At 45.7% G+C, this 15,759-nt stretch overlaps 2 non-coding genes across 2 annotated transcripts; both read right to left on the bottom strand.

Annotated features, from left to right (window-relative positions):
* Positions 1–11,289: 11,289 nt before the first annotated feature.
* On the bottom strand, positions 11,290–11,362 carry TRNAR-UCU (transfer RNA arginine (anticodon UCU)). Its single transcript has one exon. It is a non-coding gene; the product is annotated as a tRNA-Arg (tRNA).
* A 2,973-nt stretch (positions 11,363–14,335) lies between these two features.
* Positions 14,336–14,408, bottom strand: TRNAR-UCU (transfer RNA arginine (anticodon UCU)). Its single transcript has one exon. It is a non-coding gene; the product is annotated as a tRNA-Arg (tRNA).
* Between the last annotated feature and the right edge of the window lie 1,351 nt (positions 14,409–15,759).

Consider the following 15,759-nt stretch of genomic DNA (forward strand, 5'->3'; position numbering starts at 1 on the left):
TTAGTGTTAGAATGATTATCAAAGACAGGAGACACCTTGTAGCATTAAGGTAATTGATTAATAATTATAGTCAGATTTAGTTACTGTAAGAAAAGGGAAATATTTCAAGAAGTTACATGTAGTGGAGAGAGCTTGCGAAGTGCGCTTACACAAGTGTTGACTAAGAGCGGGGACTTGTTGATCACAACAAGTTATTTACTGTGTATCGACAAACAGAGGTAGTATGTCGGCGAGCCAGGCGGCCGCCGAAACCGACAAAGAAACAAAGCCCAGTGCAAGGCCATTCAGGGTCAGTACAGATGCACTAGGGAAACAAGGAAAGATGAGGACAAAAGTAAAACAGAAGACAGTAGTGCCTAGGTAGCAGCACTTACTGTAACGACTATTGAGAATAGCCACTTGAGGGCGCTAGTGACTGGATGATCAGTTTAGCAATGCCCGTAAGACCCAAGGAGGTAGGGATAGAACTTTGAGTTCAGGAGCGGAGATATAACCCCTGGCCAAGATGGCGCGGGGCCTTCTTCCAGCTAGTAGTTCGTACTTGTCAGGACGAGGTTCTGTTCGGGCATAGCCCAAGTGCCGTAGGGCAAGATTAAGATAGACGCGTAGTAGAACAGTAGGTGCGTGGAACAAGCTCGCTCTCTCTATAGATCATTACATTCAGACTTGTAAATATACTGTACATAGTAGTTTTAGTTGTCCTCAGTAATAAGGGACAGAGAAGTAATTTCATCTTTTATTTCGGGAGTTGCGGGACGAGTCATACCTACAATTTCCTCCCTACATTCCGCTCGGCAGGTCAGGTAATACTTCAACATCCAACGGCCTGGTGACCAACCTACGAGATCGTCTCTCAGGACAGGTAGGTCACGACAGGCACGTATAAAAATTTGGTGTCAGGTAGTTCAGGGTCCCGAGTTCGATCCTCGAACAGTGTCAACTCACCGAAATAACGTGAGAGAATCGCGACTTCGTAGAAGATTGTCCGTAAGAGAACCGCGACTTCGCAGAAGATTTCCGTGTGAGAAAATCGCGACTTCGCAGAAGATTGTCCGAACCGCGCTACCGCGTAGTTTCGTTCGTGTGCCGCGCATCGCAGAAGAGGAGCATCACTACCGCAGCCTACTAAGCCAGCCCAGCAGAGGGGTAGCAGTCCAGTAGCAAACAACGCCATCCGGTGGAGCCGCAGCACTACAGCCGACTACTCATCCAGCCCAGCAGTGAAGCACCATTGAAGATTAAGGTAAGCTGAATATTTATTTCAAATGGCACGACAGAATAGTTCAGTACCAGCAGACCAAGGCACTGAGATGCTTGACGAGGTGGAATCAGTAAGTATGAGTGGGCCTTTTGTTACAGTAGTAGAAGGACATCGTCTCATTGGACGAGAGTTTGATGGCAGTCAACCAGATAGATTGCATGAGTTCATAGCTAACGTAGATGCTGCTGTTCGTATGATTAAGGATGAGGATCAAGAGTTGTTTTTCAAGTATATTTTAACTAAGGTTACGGGCAGAGCCCGAGATAAGTTGTTGTACAGACGTGATATACATAATTGGGAGAAAGCCAAGCGGGTATTGATAGAATATTATGGCCAGCAAGGCACGTTAGATTTGTACATTTGTCAAATGTTCCAAACAGCGCAGGACCCGCGAGAATCAGTCGCACTTTGGGCACACAAAATAGAAACATTGTCAGCTTCTTTTAGAGAGGCAATACTTGAGGATGAATTAGAGGAGGATCGTGACGCGCAGTTGAAAATAACGAGAAAAATATGTGTTGCTAGTTTCATACAAGGGTTAGCCAATCCTCGAATACAAGCTAAGGTTCAGTCAGAAAAGGGCATTACTTTCGAAAAGGCAGTTGCACTTGCACAACAGGAAGAAACCGTAATAATGTCAAAGAAGGCACGAGAGGGCCTACAACACAAACGTAGCTCAGGGTTTAGCAAGCGCAAACCAGAACAGGATGCAGTGCAGCACCAAAGTGGCATACTAAGCCAACACATGCTAGTGTTAGGGTGGTCTGTTACAATTGTAGCAAGGAAGGCCACATAGCAAGGAACTGTAAGAACACAGGAACGCAGGGGGCTCACACCACACAGACCGCTAGTTCCAATACAGCTACAGGGGGCACCTTCAGTAAATTAAACTGCCGCTATTGTGGGAAGACAGGGCACATTGAACGTGACTGTAGAAAGAAACAGAGGGACAAGGAAAAAGAGGTACGAGAAACAGTGCACATAGTACGCACACAACCAAACACAGTGACAGGTGAAAACAGAACTTGTTATCGTTGCGGCCAAAAAGGGCACATACAGGTGAATTGTCGACAAGGTGTACGCACACAAGGTGCACACACTCAAGGTGCACGCACACAAGGTGCACACACTCCGGTGATGCGAACGGATAGCCGTAGATGCTATGCGTGTGGCCAACAGGGCCACATTCAGAGAAACTGTCGAAAAGCCCAAGGCGAGTCCACAGGCAGTAGGGCCATGAAAGGCCAAGCTCAGGGTGGTCGCATAAGGGGCAAAGCCGTAAGATACCGAGCCCAATGCGAACATTGTGATAGATGGTCACACCGAACCCAAGACTGTTGGTTCAAAAAGAAGGGCGGCAGTACGCAAGCCACGAAAGCCTCCGCGGCTCAGGCGGCAAACTAGAACGGGCCCGTAGCAAGGGGACAGTTACGGAGGCCCGCACACCAGAAGGTCCCAAGAATTCTGACATAGAAGGCACGGTGCTGATCCAGGTCGCAAACCAAGGAAGACCGTTGAGATTTTTGATAGATACTGGGTCCGATGTCAGCCTAGTTAAGAGGCAATCGGTACCCAAGGAATGCCTGATTGACGGGAGTAAATCAATTGAATTAGCGGGTGTAAGTAAGGGAATAATTTACACCCAGGGTACTGTACGTTTTGCCATTGGAAACACAAGTCACACATTTCATGTGGTAGGGAGTGACTTCCAATTAACACAGGATGGTATAGTTGGGCGAGACCTCCTGACAGATAGCGTGATTGACTATAGGGAAGGTCATGTCACCATAAGAGGGCGACAATACCCTATGGGGGCACGAGAGACGAAGGTGATCCGTCTCGAACCAAGGACCCAGAAGGTCGTTGTTATAGAAGTAGATCGGAATCTACCCTTAGGAATTATTGAGAAGGAAGAGGTGATACCAGGGGTGTACCTCGCAGGGTGCCTAACCAAATCAGAGCACCATGAAGCAGTGGTTAGCATGATGAATACCACTGAAAAGGCGGTGACTTTACACAGTCCACGAGTGCACATACAGGAGGTAGATAAAACCTGCCTGGCACAAGTGCAAAAGGTAGAGCAGAACAGTAGAGTGGCAAACGGAGAACCGGCCACTCAGAAGCCCCGATCACAGCGGGTGATAGACTGTTTGCGAGTTGATCACCTCACGCAGGTAGATAAGGAAGGGATATACGCCATCTGTGCTGAGTACAATGATATCTTCCATCTTGAGGGAGACAAACTAACTCACACTGATGTACTACAGCATGAGATCCCTACACCCCAAGATCAACCTCCAATTAATGTACGACCGTATAGACTTCCCGAAGCACAGAAAGGGGAAATACAAGCTCAGATAGATAAGATGCTGAGTGATGAAATTATCACACCTAGCACATCAGCCTGGAATGCGCCATTACTTTTAATTCCGAAGAAGTTAGACGCCTCAGGGAAACAAAAATGGAGGGTCGTGATCGACCTTCGAAAATTGAACGAGATAACGATAGGAACCAGTTATCCCCTGCCATTAATTTCAGAACTGTTAGACGCCCTTGGCAAGGCGAGATATTTTTCGACCTTAGATCTCGCGAGTGGCTATCACCAAGTGTTGTTGAAGCCTGAAGACAGGCCAAAGACAGCATTCTCTGCGCTAGGACGCAAGTACGAATTTAGGAAAATGCCCATGGGTTTGATGGCCGCGCCAGCCACGTTTACGAGGCTGATGAACAATGTGCTCACAGGGCTAACGGGTATAAAATGTCTGTGTTACCTGGATGACGTCATTGTGTACGGGAGTTCAATCCAGGAGCACAATGCGAAGCTAAGAGACGTATTTCAAAGGCTGAGAGAGAACACGCTGAAACTCCAGCCAGATAAGTGTGAATTCCTAAGAACCGAAGTAGCGTTCCTAGGACATGTAATTACTGACGAAGGTGTCTTACCAGACCCACGTAAGGTACAGGCCGTTAAGGACTTTCCGAGGCCGACCACTAGCCGCCAGATCAAGCAGTTCTGCGGACTGAGTGGGTACTATAGGAAGTTCATACCTAACTACAGCAAAATCGCGAAACCGCTGTATCAGTTAGTGAAGAAGGACGTTCCCTTTGTATGGGGAGACGATCAGGAACAAGCGTTCCAGATACTAAAGCAAAAGCTAATTGAGGAACCTATATTGCAGTATCCGAATTTTGAAAAACCATTCGTTGTTACCACTGATGCGAGCAACGAAGCGGTTGGGGCAGTATTGTCACAAGAACCTATCGGAAAAGACCTTCCAATTGCCTATGCAAGTAGAACGCTTAATAAAGCAGAAATGAATTATAGCGTAACTGAGAAAGAATTGTTGGCAATAGTGTGGGCAGTAAAGTATTTCAGACCATATTTGTTTGGTAGAAAATTCACTGTTGTGACAGACCATAAGCCGTTGAAGTGGGTCTTCAACGTGCAAGATCCGTCTTCACGCCTGCTAAAGTTCAGGCTGAAGCTGGCGGAATACGACTTCGACGTCGTATATAAGCAGGGCAAACAGAACTGCAATGCAGATGCCCTGAGTAGGAATCCCACTGAACCCAAGTGCCAAGCGCGAGTAGTTAACTCGGCTCAGCACAGGTCTCACTCAGAGACAGCGGTAGAAACTCAGGCCTCAGACGAGAATAGAGAGGAGGTACTGTCTTCAAAACCCGAGGACGCTACGGCAGAGGGAGTTGAAGCGGACGGTAGCGAGGTTTCCGAGGACGCTAACGCAGAGGAGATTTCGCCCGAAGGTAGCTTATCTGAGGAAGAGAACGAACTAGGCGAAGCTGAAAAGCTAGCCATTTTGAAAGAATGTCATGATTCTTTGGTGGGAGGCCACCAAGGAATAGCGCGCACGTACGCCAGGGTACGTGAACGAATTCAGTGGAAGGGCATGAAAGGGGACATTGAGCGCTATGTACGCACATGTCCCTCCTGCCAAAAGAATAAAGGGACCAGACCATACGTCAGGGCTCCCATGAGAATTACGGATACCCCGAACACAGTCTTTGAGAAAATATCCCTAGACGTAGTTGGACCTCTTCCGTTGACAGAGGCAGGAAACAGGTACATACTGACATGCCAAGATCAGCTGTCTAAGTACCTAGTAGCGAGTGCCATGCCTAATCAGGAGGCAGAAACCGTGGCACGGACGCTAATCAATAACGTAATAAGTATCTACGGGATACCAGAGCAGATTCTCACTGACCAGGGTAGTAATTTCATGAGTGATGTGTTTAAGACGCTGTGTAAAACGCTGCGCATTCGTAAAACACACACTACGGCCTTCAGGCCACAATCGAACGGTAGCATAGAAAGATCCCATAAAGTGCTCACGGAGTACCTAAGGCATTATGTCTGCTCAGGGGAGCAGAATGACTGGGACAAATATTTGCCTACAGCTAGCTTTGTGTATAATACCACAAAGAGCACAAGTACAGGGTTCACACCCTACGAATTAATTTTTGGAAGGAAGGCAAATATCCCAGGTGTGCTGCAAAAGCCACCTGAAATGAATTACAATGAATACCAGAACGTGGTGGAGGAACTGACGGCACAGCTTAGGCGAAATCACGAGACCGCCAGAAAGACCTTAATAGAGCGAAAGGAATTAGAGAAAGAGCATTATGACAAAAAGCAAAATGAGGTCACCTTTCAGGTAGGTGATAAGGTTCTCTTACGCAATGACGCATTGCGAAGAGGAAAATCCAGAAAGCTAAGCCCACCATTCGAAGGTCCGTACGAAATAGTAGATGTTTCAGGGGTGAACTGCACCCTACAGATGAATAAGAAGGGAAAAGGGTTAAGGTACATAAGAATCGTTTGAAATTGTACTTGTAGAAACGAGAACTGGGAAGCGAATGGTAACACACATCCTGTCTTTACCTTGCAGGTAGACAGCAGATATGGCGCGAATGCTAGAATTGTTGTCCATCGTAGTAGCAGTGATAGTCGTGACGTCACACCGCTACAGAATAGCCGGAGAAGTAATGGATGTCAAGGTGACACCATATGAGAGTACTCCAGGGGCATACTTCGACAATCAGGGTGAGATACAGTTATACCATACGGAATGGACACTAGTTACCTATGTAAACCTAAATAAGTTAAGTGATGTATTTTCAAATGTCAAGAGACACATACACTGGACTCAATTAATATGTACACAGTTAGAAAGAAGTACTAACCTAACATGTCAACAGGATGTTAAAATGCTAAGTGCACAATTAGATAGAATTAAGGAATCGAAGGAATTAATTACGAGGATTACTAAACCAATAGGGGAAACGGATAACACTAGGCGAAAACGAGGCCTAATTAATGCAGTAGGTTCCATCGCAAAGGCATTATTTGGAACATTAAGTCAAGAGGATGCCGATAAATATGAGTCAAAAATTAGTGAGTTAGAGCAGGAACAGCTTTCAATTATGAAAATTGCAAAAGACCAGATGATAGTAGTAAAATCAACATTGCAATCTATGAACAGCACCATTTACGATGTCACAGCCAATGAGCAGAGATTAACTCAAAACATTGCAGAAATTAGATCATATCTTGCCAATAGCACGCTTCAGATTACAGAAGCACTTAAGCAAGTAGAATTAGAAAACTCAGTGAATAGGCATTTAATTGAGATTGAAGGCCTTCTCATACAACTGTATGAGCATTACAGTGTTGTATTATCAGGTATAATGAATGCTCAGGTAGGAGTCATTCAGGTGCAAATAATTTCACCAGATGATATTATTAAAGGTTATAAGAAAGCTCAGGGAGATTTCCCTAAAGGATTGTCCTTGCCATTTGACTTAAAATCAGCTTACGGCTACTTGATTTACAAAGTAGCCACAGTGGAAGTGTTCGCCAACAAAAATTATCTAGTGTACGTCATCAAGACACCCCTTACAGATAGGGTAACTTATACAATGTTTCACATGATTCCATTCCCCACGTATATGAAGAGTAATCCACACCATTTTGTTTATCTTCAAGAGACCAAGGACTGCATCCTTATGGACAAAGAGAAACAAACTTATGTTCAGTTAGATAAAGATCAGGTAAATCAATGTAAGGTAGTAACACCCAGTTGGAAACTATGTCATGTTAAATTCCCTATTAATACAGTGTACACTCAAAAGAGTTGTGCAGTCCAGCTTATCTTAGGAATTAGTCAGATTCCAGATTATTGTGATAAAAGAATACTTCCCGTTCAACAGCTCATGTGGATACCTATCAGAGCTAACAGATATATATACGTATCCCCAGAAGAAGTTAAAGTAACATGTATGTGTAAGGATACCACCAGTGATATCAGGTTAACAGGCACTGGTATTCTTGTTTTAAGTGCAGGTTGCACAGTGTATGGGCCACATAATAAAATACAAGGTGTAGGTGAAGTGAACACTACACAAAGTAAAGACTTTGTACCAGAAGTCACACTTGATTATGACTGTTGTGAACAGATAGGTAGTGAAATCAAGTTAGAACAGATACCCGAAATGAATAAGTTGTCATTAAACAATTTACTAAATCACATTAACGATTTACAATGGGCTACCCATAAGACAAAAGAAGTGGAAGATATGGTGAGACAAAAAGAAGAAGAATTGCAAAGACAAATGGTCTATCAACATATTAATGTGTACAGATATATTGTGTGGATAGTTGTTGGTATCACAAGTTTAATTTTAATTTGTTATTGTTGTAATTGTTGCTGTCCAAAACTAGGATTTCCAGCAAAGAGATGGTTTGATGATGCACGGGCTCATTGCCCTAATATATGTATAAAACAAACGGTAATCACGAAGGGAGATAAGGTTAAGACTTCAGATGAGGATTTAACTATATTCCAACGTCCCAGGCGGATCCGGGGACGCCCGGAGATGTCTGCGGAGATCATGGAATTACACTCCAGGCCTGCTGGGGGACGCCCTAGTACGCCTGTGAGATCTATAGAAGCAATAGAAATGGATGCAAGTGATAATCAGAGTAGAGAACAACCTTCCCCTTCACCATAGGGTCGCCGATCCTTACGTACCGGCAACATCAGAGTATAAATAGTGTAGGACAGAAATGGACGCAACGTATGGTTGCATCCATTTCTTCCCTAAGGGGGGAGATGTCGTGTACCGACCTCCAACGGACTCGAACCGGCGGACTGCCAGGTGGAAGGCAGCCGGGATTCGCAGCCGAGTCTAGAGCTCAAGGTGTCAGAGGAGATTAATTAGTGTTAGAATGATTATCAAAGACAGGAGACACCTTGTAGCATTAAGGTAATTGATTAATAATTATAGTCAGATTTAGTTACTGTAAGAAAAGGGAAATATTTCAAGAAGTTACATGTAGTGGAGAGAGCTTGCGAAGTGCGCTTACACAAGTGTTGACTAAGAGCGGGGACTTGTTGATCACAACAAGTTATTTACTGTGTATCGACAAACAGAGGTAGTATGTCGGCGAGCCAGGCGGCCGCCGAAACCGACAAAGAAACAAAGCCCAGTGCAAGGCCATTCAGGGTCAGTACAGATGCACTAGGGAAACAAGGAAAGATGAGGACAAAAGTAAAACAGAAGACAGTAGTGCCTAGGTAGCAGCACTTACTGTAACGACTATTGAGAATAGCCACTTGAGGGCGCTAGTGACTGGATGATCAGTTTAGCAATGCCCGTAAGACCCAAGGAGGTAGGGATAGAACTTTGAGTTCAGGAGCGGAGATATAACCCCTGGCCAAGATGGCGCGGGGCCTTCTTCCAGCTAGTAGTTCGTACTTGTCAGAACGAGATTCTGTTCGGGCATAGCCCAAGTGCCGTAGGGCAAGATTAAGATAGACGCGTAGTAGAACAGTAGGTGCGTGGAACAAGCTCGCTCTCTCTATAGATCATTACATTCAGACTTGTAAATACACTGTACATAGTAGTTTTAGTTGTCCTCAGTAATAAGGGACAGAGAATTAATTTCATCTTTTATTTCGGGAGTTGCGGGACGAGTCATACCTACAATTACCTCCCTACATTCCGCTCGGCAGGTCAGGTAATACTTCAACATCCAACGGCCTGGTGACCAACCTACGAGATCGTCTCTCAGGACAGGTAGGTCACGACAGTGGACAGAGGAGAACCGAAGGACTGGAGAGGGAAGGCGAGGCAGGGCAGTCGCTGGCCGTGAGCGCTGACATGTACCAGCATGTACTGTACAATTGAGGGCGCGCACCGCCAACTTTGAGCCCCCAAATGCCCCCTTAAAAAAACCAGCGAAAAATTACACTTCCACTACCTGTTTCAGCTTAGAAAGGACTTCGCGAGTATGTAAAAATCGAATCGAAATTCGCCGTCCGACTTCGTACCGTTCCCTCGTCAGTGTGAGACTCCACCTCTATTGCCTCAAGGGCAGTGTCCTAGGGCGTGAGACTTTGGGTCTGGTGATACAACCGGAGAGAAGGACCAATACCTCGCCCAGACTGCCTCACCTGCTATGAGGAACAGGGGCCTTGAAAGGGTATGAAATGGTGGAGAGGGTACACAAGAAACAGGGAAGGAAGCGGCCGCAGCCTCAGGTACCATCCCGGCACTTGTCAGGAGAACAAATGGAGAACCAGTTCGATGTTGACTGAGAAGGGAATCGAACCAGCCTCTAATCAGTTGACACCCCGAGGCTGAGCGGACCACGTTCCAGGCCTCATACCACTTTTAAAATTTGGTAGCAGAGCCGGGAATCGAATCGTGGCCCCCGGGTGTGACAGCTAATCACTACACCACAGAGGAGGACAATATTATTATTATTATTATTATTATTATTATTATTATTATTATTATTATTATTATTATTATTATCAAGCGCCTTTTTGGTGTATTGGTTAGTGTGTTTAGCTGCCACCCCCCAGAGGCTGGCTTCGTTTCCCGGCTCTGCCAAAAAATCTGAAAAGTGGTACGAGGGCTGGAACAGGGGCTCCTCAGCCTCGGGAAGTCAACTGAAAAGAGGGTCTTCGAATCCCACCTCAGCCATCCTCGAAGTGAGTTTCCGTGCTTTCCCACTTCTCCTCCACGCAAATCCCGAGATGATTCTTAACTTAAGGGCACGACTGCCTCATTCCCTACCAGGCGAGTTGGCCGTGCGGTTAAGGGCGCGCAGTTGTGAGCTTGCATCCGGGAGATAGAAGGTTCGGATTACACTGTCGGCAGCCATGAAGATAGTTTCCCATCGTTTGCCATTTTAACACCAGGCAAATGCTGGGGCTGTGTCTTAATTAAAGCCACGGCCGCTTCCTATCCACTCCTAGCCCTTTCCTATCCCATCGTTACCATAAAACCTATCTGTGTCGGCGCGATGAAAGGCAAGTTCCAAAAAGAAGAAAGCTTCCTTCCCTATTCTTTGTCTATCCATTCCATACTTCCAATCCCCCATAAGGTCTTGTTCAGCATAGCAGGACACTGCCCTGAGGGGGTAGCGGTGCGATCCCTCGCTGAATCCGGGGAAACCCGACCCTGGAGTGTATACGGATAAAATAATAATAAATGTAATACAGGAACCGTCTAAGCGGTGTACTTGTTACTGTGATTAGATGTCAGACCACGTTCTCCATTCATTTGTAGGACCATACAAAGTAACATACCATTTGAGTTAAAGCTTCCACAGTCTATTGAACTAAAATTACGTTCTTCATGTACATTATGTGCAAGTTGCTGATATATCGAATAACGTGGTGTCACTTTTGAGTCTCTCCAGCAGTTACGATCGTATTCAAACATCGGCAACATATATACGATATATATACGTCAAACAAAGACTCCGTCAAAATAGAATGAAGGACGTCATTTTGCGATTTCTCCTTTTTTAATAATCCAAGGGCCTACACAATTCACGGACATTTCAAATTATTTGCAGTTGTTCCATATTCGAGTAAGGTATTCCAACGTGGCCGTTTAAAATTGTAAACTTGGATCACGTGGAAGCGGAACGAGTTTACATGGCTTTACTCTTAAACTATAGAAGGTATTTATGTGCTCTTCTTCCTTAAAATTACCGTCCCTTGTGGGGATCGAACCCACGACCTTTGGATTAGAAGTCCAACGCGCTTTCCTCTGCGCCAAAGGGACTACGCTCACTATGTTCAGTGGTCAGTGTAGTGAGGACCCTGATTCCTTTTGTAATTTACGAACTTTTTTTTGTTGCTATAATTATGCTTTATTTCGATACGACACAGATGTCATATGGCGACGATGTGAGAGGAAAGGCCTACGAATGGGAAGGAAGCGACCCTGGTCTTAATAAAGGTACAGACCCAGCACTTGCCTGGTGTGAAAACGGGAAACCACGGAAAACCATCTCCAGGTCTGCCGACAGTGGGGTTCGTACCCACTGTCACCCGATTACTGGTACTGGATACTGACCGCACTTAAGCGAATGCAGCTATCGATCTCGGTATTTACGAAAATAATATCCATGAAGTGAAGAAGGATTATACGCGGGTTGTATCTAAGCGGACCGTGTTCAAATTCCGGCTCTACCACGAAATTTGTAAGTATTTCGTAGGTTGCAACGGGATCCACTCAACCTCGTGGGGTCAAATGAGTAGAGGTGGGTTCGAGTCACACCTCAGCCATCCTGGAAGTGATTTTAGTGGTTTCCCACTTCTCCTCCTGGCAAACGCCGGGATGGTACTTAAGGCCACCGCCGCTTCCTTCCCTATTCCTTGCCTGTCCCTTCCAACCTTCCCAACCACCGCAAGGCTTTGACGCCTGCCCTGCGAGACCTCAATTTGGAAGTGTATCTATTGTTGCCATCTACAAAAAAGCACGTACAATAGTGATCCGCATAAGAGACACAATCCTGTCCACGGATATACGATGATAACCATACCAAGAATAACAACAACAATAAAATAGTAATAATAATAATAATAATAATAATAATAATAATAATAATAATAATAAATATGAATCTAATATCTTACATTTAAGAGGAATGTATAATGTCTGTCCTGATACCTGGTCTCTGATGAATTCACTATTTGGAACTAAATGTACCACATCTCAAGTAATTGCACTTTTTACTTTTCACGTGTACATTTAGAATACAGTAGAATTTTGATCATTAACTGCAGACAAAGCAGTCTCTTTGGCGCAGAAGGAAGCGCGTTGGACTTCTAACCCAAAGCTCGTGGTTTCGGTCCCTACAAGAGACCGTAATTTGTATGTCCGCTTCTGTGTTGTAGTGGTTGGTGTGATTAGCTGCTACCCGGGAGGCCTGCCTTCGATTTCCAGCTCTGCCAAGAACTTTGAAAAGTGGTAGGAGGAATGGAACCGGATCAACTTAGCCTCGGGAGATGAGCTGAGTTCGATTCTCTCCTCAGCTATCCTCGAAGTGGTTTTCCGTGGTTTCCCACTTTTCATCGAGACAAGTGCCGGGATGACACGTAATGTGAAATGTTTAATGAGTTCACCCTATTTAGGTAGAACGCTGGACATGAGAGCAGGCAAACAGGCAGCACTCCAATGACAACCTGTATATACATATGTTATTAATAACCTTAATGTCCGACTCGTTGGCTGAATGGTCAGCGTACTGGCCTTCGGTTCAGAGGGTCCCGGGTTCGATTCCCGGCCGGGTCGGGGATTTTAACCTTCATTGGTTAATTCCAATGGTCCGGGGGCTGGGTGTTTGTGCTGTCCCCAACATCCCTGCAACTCACACACCACACATAACACTATCCTCCACCACAATTACACGCAGTTACCTACACATGGCAGATGCCGCCCACCCTCATCGGAGGGTCTGCCTTACAAGGGCTGCACTCGGCTAGAAATAGCCACACGAAATTATTATTATTAATAACCTTAATTTTAGATCTGTAGTGACAAGTGTGTTCCAACAACACCGCATAGAGGGACTTCGACAGGCGGAAGAAGATAGCCTCTTGCATGCAAGGCTTGGCTCTAACTCCCCCTTTCCAAAAGGAGACTTGGCACCAGGGACTGCTGGCTGCTGGACAATGGGACGAACCTGTGGCCCAAAGCCCAGACGCCACCAGACCCGAGCCGACCCGGCAGTGACAAGAAGGACTGATCCCCATAATAACAGAAAATGGCAAGGAAATGGTTATGATTGCATGACAATTATTCCTAACTAACACAACCTCGGGTCTTCTTCCAGCCCACTTCCTTACATGTGCTATCAAAAGACGTCAGGATTTACATGTAGGTTCTCTCTTCTTTCTGCCTATGTGGTTTTTCCCTGACCCTTCAATACCGTACATCAACACCACCTTACCTAACACAAACTCTTGCCGTGGTAGCGAGTCTGACTCGGAAACCGGCAGATACTCCTTGTATCACTTCCCACTCCTCCCTGCTATCACTTTCTTCTTCTTAGAAATAACAGCATGTCGGAGGCCATGTAGATTGAGTCGATGGTCACGCGGGGGGAGCGGCCTTTGGGGGCCCCGCGAAAAAAAATAGAAATATATTATCTACATATTAATGAAAAACGTTTTACAAAGAAAGTGAATAACTAAATATTCAAATACATAAAAATCCAAACAGCACTGGATAGAATTGCAAGCAGTCTGAATTATCCATGAAACCTTCGGTTTTCATATCCGTATAGTTGACAGCTGGACTATACGGCCTATACGAAAACGGCTCGATGATTATGCTTTCTGTTTAAAGGGACCTAACATACAAGTCATCACCCCTGAATAACGGTACCGTTAGAGTAGGCAAGACCTGTGTCAAATGTTCCAACGTTATTTTTCTAGCAAAAGGCTAAATATATCATCGCGATAGTTTGGGGGTAATGACTTGTCCTCAGAAACGACCCGAACCCGAATAAATGTGATGTTCCCCCTGTAAGAGCATGATACTGTCGATTATTAAATACAAACCCATATGTATGAAATAACAAAAAAGCCGATTCCTCACTTTACATTGAGCTGTACCATCAGCCCACAGGGTGCGTTGCGGTGCTGTCGTATGCTTATTTTACCCAGGGCCGTTGATGGATTTGCCTTGAACCCAATAATCTCGTTCTCTGTAGTCTGCCAGTCAAGTTACTTGTCTGTCAAAATTACGCGTCCCTTGTGGGAATCGAACCCACGGCCTTTGGATTAGAAGTCCAACGTGCTATCCTCTGCGCTAAAGGGACAACGGAACTCGCCAACATGTAGCAAGAGAAGTGTAGGTTAAACGATAAAAGCAAACTAGAAGAACAATACCCCGATAAGAACAACTGAATGTGAGTAGATTTAAACACTTACCAAATCCTGTGAGTTGGAATAACAGGGAATATTTTATTTCTCTAGTCAAATTCGTTCCTCTCATTACATTGTTTTCTTCCTTTCTTAATCTGTTTACCTTCAAGGGTCGGATTTTCCCTCGGACTCAGTGCGAGACTCCACCTCTATTGCCTCAAGGGCAGTGTGCTAGGGCGGAGACTTTGGGTCTGGTGATACAACCGGGGAGAAGAACCAATACCTCGCCCGCATTCCCTCACCTGCTATGAGGAACAGGGGCCTTGTAAGGTTATGAAATGGTGGGAAGGGTACACAATGAACAGGGAAGGAAGCGGCCGCAGCCATAGGTACCATCCCGGCACTAGTCAGGAGAACAAATGGAGAACCAGTTCGATGTCTACTGAGAAGGGAATCGAACCAGCCTCTAATCAGTTGACACCCCGAGACTGAACGGGCACCGTCCCAGGCCTCATACCACTTTTCAAATTTGGTAGCAGAGCCGGAAATCGAATCGTGGCCTCCGGGTGTGACAGCTAATCACTACACCACAGAGGAGGACATTATTATTCTTATTCTTATTCTTCTTATTATTATTATTATGCCGCCTATGTGGTGTAGTGGTTAGCGTGATTAGCTGCCACCCCCGGAGGTCCGGGTTCGATTCCCGGCTCTGCCACGAAATTTGAAAAGTGGTACGAGTGCTGGAGCGGGGTCCACTCAGCCTCGGGAGGTCAACTGAGTAGAGGTGGGTTCGATTCCCACCTCAGCCATCCTCGAAGTGGTTTTCCGTGGTTTCCCACTTCACCTCCAGGCGAATGCCGGGATGGTACCTAACTTAAGGCCACGGCCGCTTCCATCCCTCTTCCTTGCCTATACCTTCCAATCTTCCCATCCCCCTACAAGGCCCCTGTTCAATAGCAGGTGAGGCCGCCTGGGCGAGGTACTTGTCATACTCCCCAGTTGTATCCCACGACCAAGAGTCTGAAGCTCCAGGACACTGCACTTGTGGCGGTAGAGACGGGATCCCTCACTGAGTCCGAGGGAAAAGCCGAACCTGGAGGGAAAACAGATGATGATGATGATTATTATTATTATTATTATTGTTATTATCAAGCGCCTTTTTGGTGTTTGGTTAGTGTGATTAGCTGCCACCCCCCAGAGGCTGGCTTCGTTTCCCGGCTCTGCCAAAAAATCTGAAAAGTGGTACGAGGGCTGGAACAGGTGCTCCTCAGCCTCGGGAAGTCAACTGAAAAGAAGGTGTTC

The sequence above is a fragment of the Anabrus simplex genome, chromosome 1 (genome assembly GCF_040414725.1).
Source record: "Anabrus simplex isolate iqAnaSimp1 chromosome 1, ASM4041472v1, whole genome shotgun sequence".
Taxonomy (NCBI): Eukaryota; Metazoa; Arthropoda; class Insecta; order Orthoptera; family Tettigoniidae; genus Anabrus; species Anabrus simplex.